Source organism: Chenopodium quinoa, unplaced genomic scaffold (genome assembly GCF_001683475.1).
Source record: "Chenopodium quinoa cultivar QQ74 unplaced genomic scaffold, ASM168347v1, whole genome shotgun sequence".
In the NCBI taxonomy this organism is placed as follows: Eukaryota; Viridiplantae; Streptophyta; class Magnoliopsida; order Caryophyllales; family Amaranthaceae; genus Chenopodium; species Chenopodium quinoa.
This window is the reverse complement of record NW_018745448.1, coordinates 5,220,924-5,238,906: the sequence shown is the minus strand read 5'-3', so window position 1 is coordinate 5,238,906 and position 17,983 is coordinate 5,220,924. Positions and strand designations below refer to the sequence as shown.

General features: G+C 34.4%; 1 long non-coding RNA gene across 1 annotated transcript; it reads left to right on the top strand.

Moving 5' to 3' along the window:
- The first annotated feature begins 11,616 nt into the window (after positions 1-11,616).
- On the top strand, positions 11,617-17,621 carry LOC110713717. Its single transcript, XR_002510051.1, has 5 exons — positions 11,617-12,095; positions 12,814-13,446; positions 14,078-16,735; positions 16,812-16,948; positions 17,081-17,621. It is a non-coding gene; the product is annotated as an uncharacterized LOC110713717 (long non-coding RNA).
- Positions 17,622-17,983: the final 362 nt, after the last annotated feature.

The window sequence follows — 17,983 nt, the reverse complement described above, 5'->3', positions numbered from 1 at the left end:
CCTGCAGCCAATTGCTTTCTGATTTCTTATTTGATTTTGAGAGCCACATCCGGTTTCATACAGCCAATTGAATTCATTGGTCATTACATCAAGGAGGGCAAGTTCAGCTGCGACCTAGCCGGAATTATTTGGGACAGAAAGAGAAGACTCAGCAAGAGACTCAGGATTGGACTCTATAACGGAAAGAGGGTCGGCCTCAGATCCTAAAGACTCTTCTACTGACTTAGACTCAGACCTAAACGACTCAGATTCATCAAATATAGAACCGTCGCCAGCGGTTACTTCCAACTTCTCTCCACTTGGCGTGGTGATCTTCACCGTCTTAGGCCATCCCTTTGAAACATTATCATCCTGGACGATTAACTTAGAGGTGTCAAAATCCTTGCTCTATATGACAACTTGAATGAGCTCGGAATCATCATTGCAGATAGGCTTGGATTCATTCTTTTCTAGTCCAAAAAGAAGATTAATGTTCAGATCATCAGAGCTTGGATTAGCTGGTTTCTCCATTGTGAAGAGTTTATCGCCTTCGTCGACAAAATCACAATCAAGGAAAATCTCAAACCCTGGCTCACGCCTCCCATCGTGGACGAAAGGCTCGGGGAATTCATAGCATGGGAAGTCTTCCCCTTCTTTGATATACTGGCCATTGAGAGTGAATGGATATGGGTCCATAGCCATTTCCGTCTTCATGATTCGAGCATTATTGCGAGCCTTCATTTTCAGAAAAGCTTGTTTCACATCTTCCTTTGTTGGCTTGAATCCCAAGCCAAAGGTGTTTTTCTTAAGTGCACCAGGATGGCCCCAAAGTTCAGCCATTTTCTTTTTGAGTCCGAGGGTCATTCCAGGGAAATGCCCTTGCTTCTTCATAATGGCATTAACATTGGTATTTGAATAAGGATCAAAGTCGAGATGACACTTCTCCTCTTCTTCGATCATGAGAACATCATCGAGCAAAAACCCCTAGAGTTTTCATCTTCTTCGTCATGTTCGACATGGACGATGGGAGTATCGATAACTTGAATGCGCATGGGGAAGGCATGAATGGTAATTGGAACCCCTCCAACTATGGCTTTCACTTTTTGGTGCAACGACGATGGGATTGCCTTTAGCTCATGAAGCCAAGGACGTCCTAACAACAGATTGAAAGAAGCCTTAATGTCCACCACCTGGAACTTGGTGCGACGTTCTATGACTCCAGTAGTTATGTTTAGCATGATATTACCCACGGCTTAACGGCGAGTATTATCATGTTGAGTAGAGGGAGTCAATTCTTCATTTTTTATGCCCAACTTCTTTGCAGTGCGGAGTGGGCATACATTGATTGCAGAGCCATTATCAACCAGGCTCATAGGAACATTCATCTGCCTACACACCACAGTGAGGTGTAAGGCCTTATTATGTTGGTCCCCTTCCGGGGGCAGATCCTTGTAAGAGAAGGAAATCAGATTGCTAGTACTTGGCAATTTAGTAGTGAGAAAGTTGACCGAAGAGTCATATCATCATCAACTCCTATTTTCACCAGAGCATTCATCACAACCTTTCGATGCTGATGAGAGGTGGCCAAAAGCTTCCATACATTCATTTCCACCTTGGTCTTTTGTAATTGTTTGACCACATCGTTGTTCACAGGGTCGATGGGATCAACAATTGGTTGTGATTGCAGTGGAGGTGGAGGTGGACTAGGCTGTTGCAACCGTCCACTTCTGGTGAGAACGTTGACCTCAAGATCTCCCCAAACATCTTCACTTGTGCCAAGAGACGAACAGGTTATATCCTTAAGATAGACGTCTTCATCGTCACTATCCCAAATTCCATTCACTTCTTCATAGCTCGAGGAAAATACAACTTCCGGTAAAGGTTCATTCACAGGTTGAATGTGTATTGACGGATAAAATGAGACTTCATCTCCCATGATAGCCAAAGCATCAGAAAGAGGACCTGTTTGAATGTTAAGTTTCTTGCCCCCTGGAGGGACAGGAAGTTGATTAGCATCAATCAGGTCTTGGATCGCATCCTTCAACCTCCAACACTTCTCAGTATTATGACCCTTTCCTTGATGAAACTTGAAATGAGCATTGGGGTCATAGCTAGCAGTTCTGTTCTCTGGTCGAGGTTCTGGAAAAGGTCCAATTGGCATAATCAGTCCTTGACTATGCAAGCGATCAAAAGAAGCATCATAAGTCATTCCCAAAGGCGTGTAAACCCCCCTTTGCCTTTGGAATCTTTGAGGGGGAGCATTAAGAGCCAGCACATATTGACATTTTTGGTAGCATTGTTGGGCTTGGAAGTCGAAGAAGAAGGAGTGTCGTTCTTCTTGTTTTTCCAAGTGATGTTGTTATTATTGTTGCTACCAGCAGTCTTCATCAGTTCAACTTCGATATTGATTCCAATATCGTATACAGCTTCGAAGGTACTCAAAGGCAGAAATTTCAAGTGTTGTTTGTACTTATGAGTCAAATATGCGATAAACAGGCAAACCATCTCTTTTTCCTTGGGAGGATCCACCAAGAGCGCAGCTGTTTCCCTCCACTTGCTTAGATAAGTAGTGAAGCCTTCATTCTCCTTCTGTTTGAGAATGGAGAGTTCACGTTCAGAAGTCTTGGTTTAGATGTTACACTTGTAACGATTCATGAAGCTTTCAGTAACGTCCTCCCAGGTTGCAACATGTTTGGACTCCATAGAGTAGAACCATTTTTGACAGGCATGCTCCAAGGAAAGAGGGAACACAGTAGGGAAGAGTGTCACATCTACTCCCTTAAGAGCCATGGTCGCAGAAAAGGCCTTCAAGTGGAAGAGCGGATTATCAGTAGGCTTGAACTTGGGAATGTCAGCAGTGGAAAACTTCTCAGGAAGTTTGTCCCTTATGGACGAAGAGGTTACAGGTTGCTCCACATAAGTGTATTCTTCAGAGATCTTACTCATTTGTTCCTTAATCTTGTCCATTGCAGAGGCAGTGACATTGTTTTGATTGTATTGCTCTACCGTGTTGACTCTAGTGGTGAGTGTTTGCATCATGTTAGATAACATTTCAATTGTCTTGTTGATGTTCTCGATATCTTCCTTAGTAGCCATTGGTTGAAAGTAGACTGGAGATGGATCTTGTGGAGATGATTGTGGTGGTTTCCTTGTACACCTCTTTGGTATAAGAGGTTGTTGAAGTATTGATTCGAACCGTAACAATCTACCCCTGCTTCTTGACCAAGTGCTGTGACACCGAAACAAACACACCTTTAATGACCAAACTTAACCTTAACCCATCTGGAAAAAAAAAATTATTTTGAATTTTGAAATTTATTTATTTTTTTTTTAAAAAAAAAGTATATGGGAGGATACCATCCAACTTAATCTGAAAAAAAAAACGACATTAAAAAACGACACAAGACTACCCTAAAATACGGTCATAAAATGGTGCACAACTAACGAAAAAAGTGTGTGAACACGACATGTGAGTGATTAAGTGAAGCTTATGGACAATGTTATGACCGTACAGCTAGACGGGACACCAAACCAGACATAAGAACCACATAAGCATGCACGAAGACCCAAAAAAGATGACTGGACAAACCCCCTAGGCACCGTGTCATGGTGCTGACTGTCGTGACACGGTACAGAGCACCGTCAGACGGGGCAATGCACGGTGCCACGTCATTGCTCACCGTGGCGCGGCAGACCTGCCGTAACACGGTGCGTAATTCCAGGCCTAAATTGTGTATTTTCCTGATTTTAATCAGTTTTAGTCCGTACTAATTACTATGTGGAAATAAAAACCCTCGGTCATGGGTTAAACAAGAAGAGAAAACACATGAGGGTTAGCGCCAAACAAACCATGTAGCATTTAGTCACGATGATGTAAAAAGAGAGTTCGCTACCTAAGGTCAAGATCTATGTTCAACTATTGGTCAAGCCTTGGGTGTCAAAAGGGTACCATGGTTAAGAGTTTGGACGCGTTAGCAAGGCAGCCTCCCTTGAGGGCGTATGCCAACGGGCGGCTCCGCGAGTTCGTGATGAAATTGAACTCGACTCCATGGTTTGGGTGGATTTAATAACTCGGATGAACCCTTATTGCCATGAGCGTTTTGGGTTGATAGAGCTTAAATCCCCCGGGGCTAAGACGCATGTAGAACACACACGTTTTTTCAGAAAAATCAAAGGAAGTTGACTGTGAGAAGAGAAAACAAGCCACTGGACTGATTTTAGGACTGCCGTGACACGGCAGAAATCCCCGTGCCACGGTGCTGCACACCGTCAGACGGTGTACTGCACCGTGACACGACAGATTCTGTCGTGGCACGGCAGTCAGAAAATCTGACTGGTGCCCTGTTTTCCTCCGTACGCAATCAAGTTATTCAATTTTTCCTACGGGACAAACCTAAATGCGACGTAGAAACGTATATGCTTATGAAAAAATTCCAAATTAATCACAGGAATATTTTTCAAGAATCTTTCAAGTCTCATCCAGTCATCTTAATTAAATACCGATCACTCAAATCGATAAATAACCAAGAATCCTCCCCAGTGGAGTTGCCAAATTGTAGGCGTCGCTTGAAGTTCGCCTACGTTAAGCATGTGGTGAATATGATTGGTACTCATAGGAAGTAGGAATTGACATTATACGATAAGGGGCAAGGAAAGTAGGGAGCCACCAACAAGTTTTTAAGGAACTTATAAATCGTTCATGGATCATAAAAGGCAACCAAGATAAAGAGACAACGAAGGCAACACCGATTGACCCATGAAGGTTACACCCCATTCATAATTCATGAGATTACTAACTCCATATGGTTCGGAACCACGAAAGGAGGATCGGGGATGATGGTACGAAGTGATTCATGGAGTCACATTCACCCGTATTGGCCTCTACTCGATTCTTATAATGAAAAGCATTCCTGCGATCTCAAAGGCATACAAACAGAGATTCAATTCGCTCCAAATTATTATTAAGCAAAATTGTTTTAATATTAATGCAACACATAATTCTATAAAATTTGTGATCACTTGATTTAATAACATGATTAAAAAGGAACCTAAACCGGTTGTCCAAATTATCTTATTAGGCGTGATTTTCAATTACATATTCTCTTTAAACATGCAATCTAGTGATCATAATAACAATAGAATTAACATTAATATTGGAAGCAATTCAACAATAAATCCAACAATATAAAATCGTTAGAAAAATAATAGAAATAAAAAGAGCATAATTCTTTCTTTGATTATGTTTGCTTGCAACTATAAAATAATAAACAAGTTAGTAACTTCAAGGAAATAATAATAAAACGATAATTTAATTAAATTAAATTAAATAGAGTTGATTTGGGGCCAAACCCTTAAACACTTCTACCTTTCACGCCTTGGCTTAAGGACAAAACCACGAGTAAAGTATGGATTCCTTGGAGTGCTTGAAGAAGGAATTTTGAAAGAAGAAGGGTATCAGAAATGAGGGGGTATTTATAGAAAAAATGTGTTGAGGGAACACACGGAATCCTAAAAAGATAAAAACCCTAAAAAAATGCACCGCGACACGGCAAAGAGCACCGTGACTTGGGAAATCCCACCGTCAGACGGTGAACATTCCCGTGACACGGTGGACTGCCGTGTGACGCTAGAAATATTTAGTGAACGGGGAACAAAGCGCATGAAGGGTTTACGCGGAAAGGACACGGAAACCCCCGTGTCAAAGCAGGTGCCCCGTGTCACGGGGAATCCCACCGTCAGACGGGGCAGTTTCCCGTGACACGGGGGACAAATGCCATGACGCAGGAGTCTGTAGTCCATTTTTCCGTCTAAATTCATTTTTTAACCCTAATTTCGTTCAGTATTTTAAGTGCCGATTGATAATTTCGGGCCATTTCTGATTTATTATTATTATTTGGGATAAAATAAATAAACAAATAAAATAAATAAAAGGTTTGGGACAAAAAAAATAATAAAATAAAATAAAAAAGGTTTGGGCTGAAATTAAAAAAAAAACTATGATTTGACTAAACATCAAGACTGATCCATGGACTATTCAAAAATTGAATTTAATTAAATATGATTTTTTAAGCACTCTCGGGATTAAAAACTGAACCCGACCAATAGTGGTGGTGAAAGGTTGTTCATCATCGGGTTTGGTTTTAGGGAGACATTTTGAGGCGTCTATAATTGGTGTGCAATGAAAAATTGTAGAAATTAAGAACAAAGAATATAAAAAATGTAAGAAAGTCACAATGCACTAAACAAACCAGCACAAGAGCACACCTTCAAGAGCATCACATTCTAACTCAATGTGTTTAAATCCAAGCCTCTTAGCAAGCCTCAGTCCTATCCTTGGTGCCAAAGCCCCAGCGAGCTTTACAGATTCAATAGCAGATTCCTGACGAACTGACACAGCAAGCAGCTTCCCCTACACATCTTGAATGAAGACCCCCCAAGTCCTATGCCAATCCCCTCCGTAACTGCAGCATCTGTGTTCACTCTCACCCTCCAATCAGCTTGATGCACCCATTTCTCACGAGACAAAACCAATCCCTCCCCTGTACTCACCCGAATAGACCCAGCTCCCCCTGAGACAGTAGAGACATAGAGTGAATATCACAGAAAAATGATAAAAAAAAAATAAAAAAAAAATAAATAATATAAATATTGTTTGTTCTGTACTGGTAACAAAATTATAGAAAGATTCAGAAATATTATTTGATTTCACGTAAATTTCAACTTCAAGCACCTTCAATTTCGCACAACCTCGACTTCAAACACCTTCAACTTACAATTTTTGGCACTGCTTCAGAAGTTCAGATGTAAATATGCCGGGCTTGTCAATAAAATTTAAAATCTTAGTTTCCACTCTGATCACTTTAGGACACAAGACACTAACAGCAATGGAATGCACAAACGCCCTTGTCATAAGTGAGGGTATGTGATTCTACCTTATCACAACTTTGAAAACTTATAAACCAGGCCAAACACAATTCATACTTCACAACCACTATCAAGTGTACATATAATTTGATAATATGCAAACCTCAACTAAAATTCAGGGAGGGGGGACCTAACTAGAATTAAAATCAGTAGTATGAGATCAAAGTTAAAGTTACACTTAACTTCAAAGTAATATATAATAGTTTTAGGGGACCTTCAATTTCCTACACCAGCTTCCACACCTCTGATTCTAAATTCCCTTTCATTTTCATTGCTCATATATAATTTTGACAACAATATCAGTTTTTTTTTAATTTACTATAAAATATAATTGATTTACGTTTACTTTGTTTATATCAACATTTTAAATTGATTAAATAACAGGATCCATTGAGGCATTTTACCAAACAGTTAGTATGTAATTGTAGGGAATATTTCAAGCATTACCCATAGCTTGAACCCCACTGTGATCATACACTAAAGTACGGTGGCGTCCAAAGGGAAAGAAGATAGAGCAAAAGAGTCGCCAACAAGTTTTAGGAACTTGTAAACCGTTCACGAGGTGAAGGTTACACCCCTTAACGATCTAGGAGATCGTCAACTCCAATAGGTCTGGAACCATGACTGGTAGTTCGGGGATGAAGGTACAAATCCAACCTAAAAGAGATTGAACCTACCCTAATAATAGGCCTCTACTTTATTCTGATCGTACTCATGTGCGCTTTCTGACTAATATACAATCAATAGGATTAACCCTAAACTTGTTTATCTATGTTGGTTGAATATTAATGCACAAATAAATCTATTATTGGCGATCACTTGAATTATAATCATATTAACCCTAAACAAGATTATTAATTATCTTATTAAGCGTGATTACAAGTACCAAATTCCCTTTAAATATGCATAAAAGGCGTGATCAAGCAATAACAATGAAAATAGCATCAAGCAACATAATAATCATAATAACAATAATAATAATCATCAAAATAATAATAATAATAATATTCATTATCATGTTAAAGCATAATACTAACAGCAAGACCCTAGGCTTGATACTAACAAGATTATATTAATAAAAAACCCTAGCATGTCACTAAGCAATAAAAATCAAATCTTTAACCCTAACATAATACTAACAATCATAAATATTAGGAAGAACATAAAAGACATCATACTTTTAATCATATCTGGCATTAAAGTTACCCTAGACATGATACTAGGAATTTATTGTTGTCACCCTAAAAATCAAACTAAGGAAAACATCCTAACATGATACTAGGAATCATAATAACCTAAGCATGATTTCTACATCATAATATCAATTAAACCATTAAAGTACTTACTTGGATGCCTCGTATCTCTTTCTAATAACAAAATATTCACGTTAGTAACTTCAAGGAAAATAATAAACAACAATTAAATTAAATGATTGAAATAGAGATTTGGGACCAAACCCTCAGAAATTAAAACCTTTCACGTCTAGGGCGAAAGCAACTTCGAATTATGCTAGGTGTGTCTAGTGCTAATGTATGAGGAATTGTGTTTGTAAAAGGGTTGGTTTAGAGAATCAAGAAATTCTTAATGAGAGTTGATGATTGAAAAAGGGGAGATATGACCTCTATTTATAGAGAAAAAAGAGGGTCGAAGAATAAGAAGAGAATCCGAATTCGAATCGAAATAGAACTCGATGGACAGCAGTTTTTGCGGATTTTGTTTTTATCATATCTTTTGATCCAAAAGTCTAAATAAGGAATATGATATGTCGTTGGAAAGCTCTTGAAGTATACTTTCCAACTCAATTAGAATCAGATTAAAATCTTTTGTAGATAAAAAGATATGGCCGAAATAGTAGGACGATATCAGTTTTGGATAGAATTTCATATCTCATTCATATCTTTTTCATTATAGCTCGGATTTAATATTATAATATATCATTGGAAAGATAATTTCAAGATCTATCCAACCATATAAAATTTGGATAAAGATTATGAGACACAAAAATAAAATCTGATTGTCTTTTAACATCTTTAAATTCAAATAGAATTATGATTTAAGAAAAAGGAAAGTTTTAAAAAAGGAAAGTTTTTATTTAACTCAAATTCTTTAATCTTATCTTTTCAAAAAGGATAATTAAGATCTTTTAAAAACTTATAGAAGCTTCTAATCAATCCTAATTAGTTTAGGAATAGGATTAGACCTTTGGACCCTCCACATGATCATTGGGTCGTAGGTAAAATCCGGTTTAGGCCCAGTTTAGTATTTTGGCCATAACTTCTTCATTATTCATCGGAATTGGGCTTATAATATATCGTTGGAAAGGTCTTTTCAAGCCCGATCAAACTACACCATTATTGGACCCATATCATGGACCAAACTAAACTGGAATGCAAGTTTTTCAAAAATAAGGTAAGAAAAAAAATATTTTCAAAAACAGAAAGAAGAGATATTTTAATAAAAACATCCTCATCACTAGACTTTTCACACTTTCGCTTCGTTCGATAATCAAATGACATGAAAGGTATTCATCACTGGGTTTGGTTTTGGGGAGACACATTTGGGTGTCTATAGTAATCAAAAAATTATCTTACTTTAGAAGATATTACAAAGTAATAGACTACAAAATACCTGATGTAATGTTTATGTTATTAAATTTACATCAATTGAAACACTTAAAAAAAATAAAAATAAATCAATAATCGGTATCAAACAATCTATAGTATAATTTAATCAAGTTCATATATTATGTCTGTAAAATATAGCACAAATTCGAGCACCAAAATTTTCTAATAAAAAACTAGAAATCTAATTCTTCAAAATTCAAACAAAAAATGCGAGTAATACATGAGTAAAAAACTAAAAAAAAAACCTAGAAATTTGATTGAACAAAAATCGCCATGTTTACTTGTAATTTTCATACAATTTGAAGCGAAATCAGCAATATATCCAACACCATGGACGATTACCAATTTTATGGCAGATTTTGAGTAGATTACCAACTATCAATGGTGATTTTTATAAAAAAATGGCGAAGAATTGAAAAGCTTCTTGAGGTCTACAAAATTTCAATATCGTGAAACATTCATATTTGTTACAAAGAATATTAATTGAATTTTGATGCATACTCATACTCATTTGGATACATGATCAAAAATATATTGTCAGTTATTTATTTAACTTTGAATTTCATTATATACTTATTCTTATGTAAATATATGGTCAATCACATTTTAATAGTTGCTCATATAAATTTTGTATAACTTTAATCTATTATAAATGTTCATTTTAGATGGACTTCATGTTCATTTGTAGAATGATTAATGTTCAAATTATAATAATTAAAAATTTAAAACTAAAGATGAATTATCAATTTGATTATGGAATCGAAACCTCAATTATCATTTAATATTGCTTATTTCAATTCATTAATTAAAATTGTTATTTAGTGAATTTGACTATACATGAAATGTAATCTATAGTATATGTTCATTTTAATATGAATTCATGTTCAATTGTAGAAGGAATAATATTAAAATTACAAAAATCACTAAAAATAAAGATATATAAATTTGATTTGCAGAATTAAAACGTCAATTATAAAGTAATATTACTTAATTCTTTAATTAAAACGGTTATTTGGATAGTTTTAGATAGTAAATTTAAGATATAGTAAATGTTCATTTAAATGGAATTCATGTTCATTTGTAGAAGGAATAATATTCAAATATAAAGACAAATTATGAATTTATTAATGAAATTGAATTGTCAATTACTAATTATTATAACTTAATTCTTTAATTAAAACTCTTAAATTATTTGTTTAATTTTGGATAGTAAATTAAACCTATCCTAATTATTCATTTTAGATGTAATTTATTTTTATTTATGGTCATTTTCATATTGATATAATTTAATTAAACTTGATACATGTTTATTCTCATATATATACGTGTTAAAGGATATTCATTTGAAATTTAACACATGTTCATTTTCATATTTAAAGATGTTCATTTGCAATTTAATACTTGTTCATTATCGTATCTAAACATGTTCATTATCACATTAAAGATACTGAGTATTTGTTTTTATTTTAATACTTATTTTTTTTATCAAAAAAATGCTCAATTAAATTTTAATATTTGTTCATTATTGTATTAAAAGATGTTTGTTTGAATTTTAATACTTTGTTCATTTTTATGTTGAAAGATGTTCATTTAGATTTCAATATTTGTTCATTCTCATACTAAATTATTTTTTTTCTAGCAATGTGTTTAAATTTGTATTTGTAAGTGCTATTATATTATTCTGTTTTGTTTATAGTGTTCGTTTATTATTACTAGTGTATTCTCTTAAAAAATTCTCTTATTAGATAGGATAGATAATGAAATAAAAAGTTGAAGACGATAATGAATATATTGAGAAAAAAAATATGTATCAAGAAAAGCACACAAACATTATACAACAAGGAGGATGATTCTATATAGTAGTATCTTTTATTAATTCATACTAAATGTATTAATCAAAAGGCGATGTTTAATTTTTAAAGCACATATGTAATATGTACATTATTTAAGTTTAATTTTTTTTTAAAAATTTTCCCTTGAAGTTTTTATTTTTATTTATTAACTTAAGTATATCTACATTAAAAAAATTAAGAAAAAAGTTTCCTTTTATGCTTAAGAAACAATGAGTATATTCTAGTAGAAAAAAGTAAAAAGCCACCGCTCAATTGCCACCGGTTTTTAAGAATCGGTGGCAAAAAACAGGGGAAAAATGGGCGGGGATATTATTGCCACCGGTTCAAACCGAACCGGTGGCAAAAATATTATTCCCACCGGTTCAAAACCGGTGGCTTACTAATATAAAAAAAACCGGCCCTTTTTTTTTTGGAAGACAAAACCAGCCCTTTAAATACCCCAAACCCTACAATTTGACCCACCATCAGCCGTTTCACACCCACCTCCCCTCATTCTCTTTCTCTCTCCTCGATCAGTCGTTCAGCTCGGATCCCCTCTCCCCTCTTCTCCTTCATCCTCTCCTCCTTCTCTTTCTCTCTCCTCTCTCCCCTCTCCTCCTTCTCTTTCTCATCTTCTTCGATCTCCACCACCACCAATTTTTCCACCACTTCGAAGACCACCACCGCAACAATAACACCAAGAACACATGCATGAGCAACAACGACTTGAATCGAGGTTAGGATTTGATTTTAATCGATTTTTATTTGACTTTAATTCGATTTTAATTTGATTTTACTTTGGTTTTAAACGGTTTTAATCGATTTCTTCTAGGTTTTTAAATTGATTTTTTTTGGGGTTTTTGATTAGAATTTTTCTGGGTTTTTGAATCGAAGTTGTGGGTTTTAAATTCGATTTTTATTCGGTTATGATCAATTTTTCCTGGGTTTAGTCGATTTTGAATTTTTTGAGTGTTTTCATCGATTTTAATTCGATTTTTAATTGATTTTAATCGATTCTAAGTCGATCTCCTTATGGGTTCTATTCGATTTAATTCTGGGTTTTTTTTTTCTTTTTTTTTGAGTTCATGAAAATCAATTTGGTTTTTTGAGTTCAATTTAATTCTCATTTTGTTTTAAATTCTCGTTTTGAAAATCAATTAGATGTTTTTTAGTTCGATTTAATTCTCGGGTTTTTACCAATTTCTGGGAATTTTGTTTGATTTTTTTTTTTCTGGGTTTTTTTTTTCTTTTTTTTTTCTAGGTTTTAGTTTTCTAGGTTATTTTTCTTGGTTTTTGTTTAATTTCTGGGTTTTGTTTATATTTTTGTGTGTTTTTTTTGGGTTTATTTAACCGATTTAAATCAATTTATGGGTACCATGCATACTGTTCTGGTTTTTATTTTTTTTTCGCAGCTTATTTATTGTATTTAATCGTTTTTTTTTTGTTTGATGCAGGTATATTGATTTAGATGTAGATGTTAAATCGAAGAATAAAGATGCAGGATTATTGATTTAGGTGTTATATGGGTTGTTTTTTAATTTTAATGTTGTAATTTTTTTTTGGATTTTTTTTTGTAAATTTTTTTTTTTTATTTTAATGTTGGAATTTTAGTTTTGTGTAATTTGATTAATTTAGTTCTTTTAAATTGGAATTGTTGTATGAGTAAATTAGTTGTAGTTATTAATTTAGTTTTTTCACTCTTAAAAAGTGTACAATTACTAGATACTGATGAATATATATGTGTTTTTATGGAGTTAGGATAATAATTAGGGACTAAAGTTTTATACTTTTCACCTTTTGCTACCCAAACTTTTTTCTTTCACCGTTTGGGACCTAGGAAAGAATTTTAAACAAATAAATTAACTATGGTTAAGCATTGCGACCCACTAATTGTTTAATTTACTATTTCCAAAAAATAGGTAAGTTGTGTTTACCCCAAAAAAAATAAAAAAGGTGCCTTTTCAACTTGACTTGTTCATCAGAATACTCTTGTTCATCATCAACCTCCCTTTGAAGAAAAATTGAACCTTGCTTTGAAGCTTATTTTGGTGCAGATAATTAGCAGTGTGTTAAGCATCTTAACATAAGTAAGTTGTCTAATCTTGTACAAATTTTTTACTTCAATTTTTTTTTTTTCTTATAAATTGTTACTAGGTTTAGGGATTTTTTGTAAAAAAAAAAATTATGGGTATTCATGAATTACGATGCTACAAATCTAAAATTAATGATTAGTGTTGCTATAATGTTGAATTTATTTGTTTTTTCTTGTATTTTAGAATGTAGAATTTCAGTTTGGGGTCAATTTATGCCCACCAAATTTATGCTCTGCAATTCTCGGACACAGTATTAGTAGAATTATCAAATTATATACTACTAAGTAGTAGAATTATCAAATTATCAAATTATATTGAATTTGTGCTCTGCAACTCTCGGACACAGTAGTAGTAGTTTGGCAAGATAACATCCACACCACTAGTAGAATTACCAAGTATATAGTTTTGCAATGAAAGGTTGAAAGTTAGGCAACTAGTTTACTACATTCTCATATTTAATTTCAATTAAAGAATTCAATGATCAAATGAAGAACTACTTAACCGTTGCAATTGGTTTTTATTCTTATTAAATATCTAGTCAATTGAACTTTATAGTAATTTAGTTTCACTATTTTTGCAATTGGTTTTTATTCTTATTGAACATCTGGTTAATTGAACTTTATAGGTATGGAGGTACCACTATGCATTATTCTTCATCATGGTGGAAAGTGGGAGAACACTCCAGAGTTCAAATATGTTGGGGGAAGTATCAAGTTGATCAATGACATTCCTTCTGATTTTGATGCAAGTTATTTGAAGGCTTTCATTACATCCTTAGGGTATAGAAACATAATTAAGCTACACTACTGTGATCCACTTAAGAGTATGCGTAATGGTGTTATATTTTTGGGATATGAGGATGTAATATTCACTAAGTTCAAAAGCTTATTGTATGAGTACGGAATGATAGATGTCTTTATAGAACATGATGATGAGGGGTATGTTCAGAACTTGACTAAAGCAAAGTATGGTAATGTCCCGAGCCTTGAGGACATAGTACAAGGTGAGTTGGATGGTGCTATGACTGAAACTGATTTTCTTGCCACTCAAGAGAATGACGTTGTTGTTCTTAATGAGCCAATTGCTAGTGTTGTAACTGAGAATATTGACTATGATGAAGAAGGTTCTGACAATGAAGATGATGAAGTGAAGGAAGCTAGGTTTCAAATTAAGGTTGATAAAAAAGCAGAGGAAGACCATGTCAATGAAGAAGACTCCTTGCAAAGACTTGCTGAATGAAAGGGTAAGATATTAGAAGATAATGGAACTGATTATGAAGATGAATCCTCTGATTTAGATAGCCCTTCAAATTCAGAAGATGAAGACGATTGTGGGTACCTATTACCAGAGTATGCAATTAAAAGTAAACCAAGAAAGTCATCACCTGGTGGACAATTTCTTCATAGAAAAAATCAGCAACAATGTCCCTTTTTCCTAGGACAACAGTTTGAGGATACATCAGAGTTCAGAACTGCACTAACCAACTACTCTGTGTCAATAGGAAGAGATTTGCAGTACACTAAAAATGATGCTAAAAAACTAGGAGTGAAGTGTAAGGAGTAGAGTTGTCCTTTTTACATTTGGGTTTCATTAGAGAAAGGGAAGAAAACCATGACTGTTAAGACATTGAAACCACAACACAATTATGGAAGGGTATCACAGGTGAAGAAAATGAGAGCTAAATGGATTGCAAAAACATATCACAATAAGTTCAAAGTCAACCCATACTTGAAGTGTCAAGAGATTATTGATACAATCTGGTCAGAGTGAGGAGTTAAAGCATCTTTGTGGTTAGCTTTAAAAGCAAGAAGGGCAGCTCAGAATGTGATATTAGGGGAGTGTGCAGAGCGATATGGATTGTTGTATAGGTATGTTAAGGAGATAAAGAGGTTTAATCCACAAAACACAATTAAATTCAAGCTAGATAATGGTGTGTTTGAGAGGGCGTATATATGCTTTGATGCTATTATGAAAGGATTTTTAGATGGTTGTAGGCCATTCTTTGGGATTGATGGCTGTTTTTTAAAAGGTCCATTTGGAGGTCAGTTACTTGTGGCTGTTGGTAGGGATGGAAACAACCAGATGTTTCCTATTGCGTGGGCTTGTGTTAAAGTTGAAAGCACTGAGACATGGGGTTGGTTTTTACAGTTATTAGCGGATGATTTGGGAACCCCGGATGGTTTTGGATACACAATAATGTCTGATCAACAAAAAGGGTTGCTCAAAGCTATTTCAATTGTTTGGCCAAGAGCAGATACAAGGTGTTGTGCACGACATGTCTTCTGTAATTTCAGGCAAGTTTTTGGGGGTGGTCTACTATATTGAAGAGGGTTTTGGAAGATTGCCAAAAGCACAACTGAAAATGACTTCAAAAGAAACATGGAGTTATTTGCTTCTATAAATCTTCCAGCAGCAAAGGATTTATTGAAAAGAAACTACAAAAAATGGGTGAGAGCTTTTTTGACAACTACAAGTACTTGTGATAGCATAGACAACAATATGAATGAAGTTTTCAATGCATATATCTTATCATCAAGACACAAACCTATAGTCAGCATGCTAGAAGACATTAGGGAAGGTTTGATGGAAAGATTGCATAAGAAGAGAGATTTCATTCTTAATAAAGATATTGAAATATGTCCAAGGGTACAAGCTAGGTTGGAAAAGTCTAAGTTGGATGCAAGAGGTTGGTCTGCATTTTGGGATGGACATTTCACGTACGGTGTTAGGGAAGGTGCAACACAAGTTAGATGTGTTGTAAGTTTGCTTGAGAAGACATGCAGTTGTAATGCTTGGCAACTAAGTGGAATCCCTTGCAACCATGCTGTGACTGCAATTTGGAAAGCACATGAACACCCAGAGCACTATGTGTCTAAGTACTATAGCAAAACAACGTACTTAAAAGCATATGCATTCCCGTTAGAACCACTCAATGGACCCCAAGAGTGGTCTGTATCAACAAAAACACCAATTCAAGCTCCTCCCTTTAAAAAGCTTCAAAACAGACCCACCACTAAAAGAAAGCCTTCATTAGGTGAAGTTGAGGCCACCAAATTGTCAAAAAAAAGGCACATCACAGATACACAAGTGCAGCAGTTGCAGAGAACCTGGCCACAACAAAAAGAAGTGTCCTTGGCCACAACAAAATCCAACTGTCAACTACAATGTACAAAAGCAACCACAGAAAAATATGCATACTACTGCAACCCCAGCTGCTTCTAACACACAACAATCCCAGACAAGCAAAGACACTTACCCAAACGAGTATCAAAGACAATCAGTGGTAAGAACTCTTCCTGGAATGCTCTTTTATTTTTGTTCCTTTGAGAAGTAATTAATTTGCAAATTTTCTTTTACAGAGTATAATTCCACCTCAATCAAGTCATGCATTTGTACCAAGTCAGTCAAGTCATGGATCAAACACAAATCATTTAACACAACAAAATTCATTGTATAATGGACCAACAAGATTGTTCTAATTTCATTAAAATGCAAGGTAAGAAAACCATCTTCTTAATTCAATTATGCAACGTCAAATTAATGCCTAAGGAATAAATTAATACAATTTGAAATTTTTTAATTACATCTCCTGTTTGGCTGTTTCACCATTTCATACTCATGATTGTAGGTTTAAACATTGGTTTGGAAGAGCAAGAAAAGGGAATTCGAAAAAAAAAAACAGAGTAAATTGGAGATGATATGAAGAAGGCTTGCTGTTATTATTAGATGTTGGAAGTTGCGTGCTTTTGTGGATGTTGGATGCTATTGTTTTTGTTTTGAAATTTTAGATTGTGGTTTGTTATTTTAGTTTAAGGTAAAAAAATCAGGAACATAGTTAAGTCTAATTTTTGAAGTAGATATTTTTTTTTATTAAAATCTATAACTGGATTGTGGTTCACGATCTTATTTTGCTTTGGATAACTTTGTTTTTTTTTTAATTCCAATTAATGCTCAAGTTGGTTAGAAAATTTTTCAGATGGGTTAAATGACTTGAAATTTAACCACAGGTCCCAAACGGTTAAAGAAAAAAATTCGGGTCCCAAAAGGTGAAAAGTATAAAACTTTAGTCCCTAATTATTACCTTAACTCTGTTTTATGTATTTTACATATATATATATTTTCTGCTACAATTTAAGTGAAATAAATGCAATTTTTTTTTTTGTTTTTTGTTTTTTATGGGCATTATTGCCACCGGTTAACCGGTGGAAATCCTTGTTGATACCATTAAAAAAAATTGCGTATTTGTTTTTGTCACCGGTTTTGAACCGGTGGCGTTTTAATAAGATTATTGCCACCCCCCAAATGGCCACCGGTTTTGAACCGGTGGCATAGGGGGGTTTTGAACCGGTGGCCAATTCATATTTTTGCCTAATAATTAATTTAAAAATAATACTTTTATTGTAATTGAATTACTCTTATTATTGAAACATAGTTTTTCAAACGAAATTTATTAAATTAATTAAATAATAAGACAAATTAATAAAAAATTATTTTAAAATTTTTTTGAATATAGTACGTCGTATTAACAAAA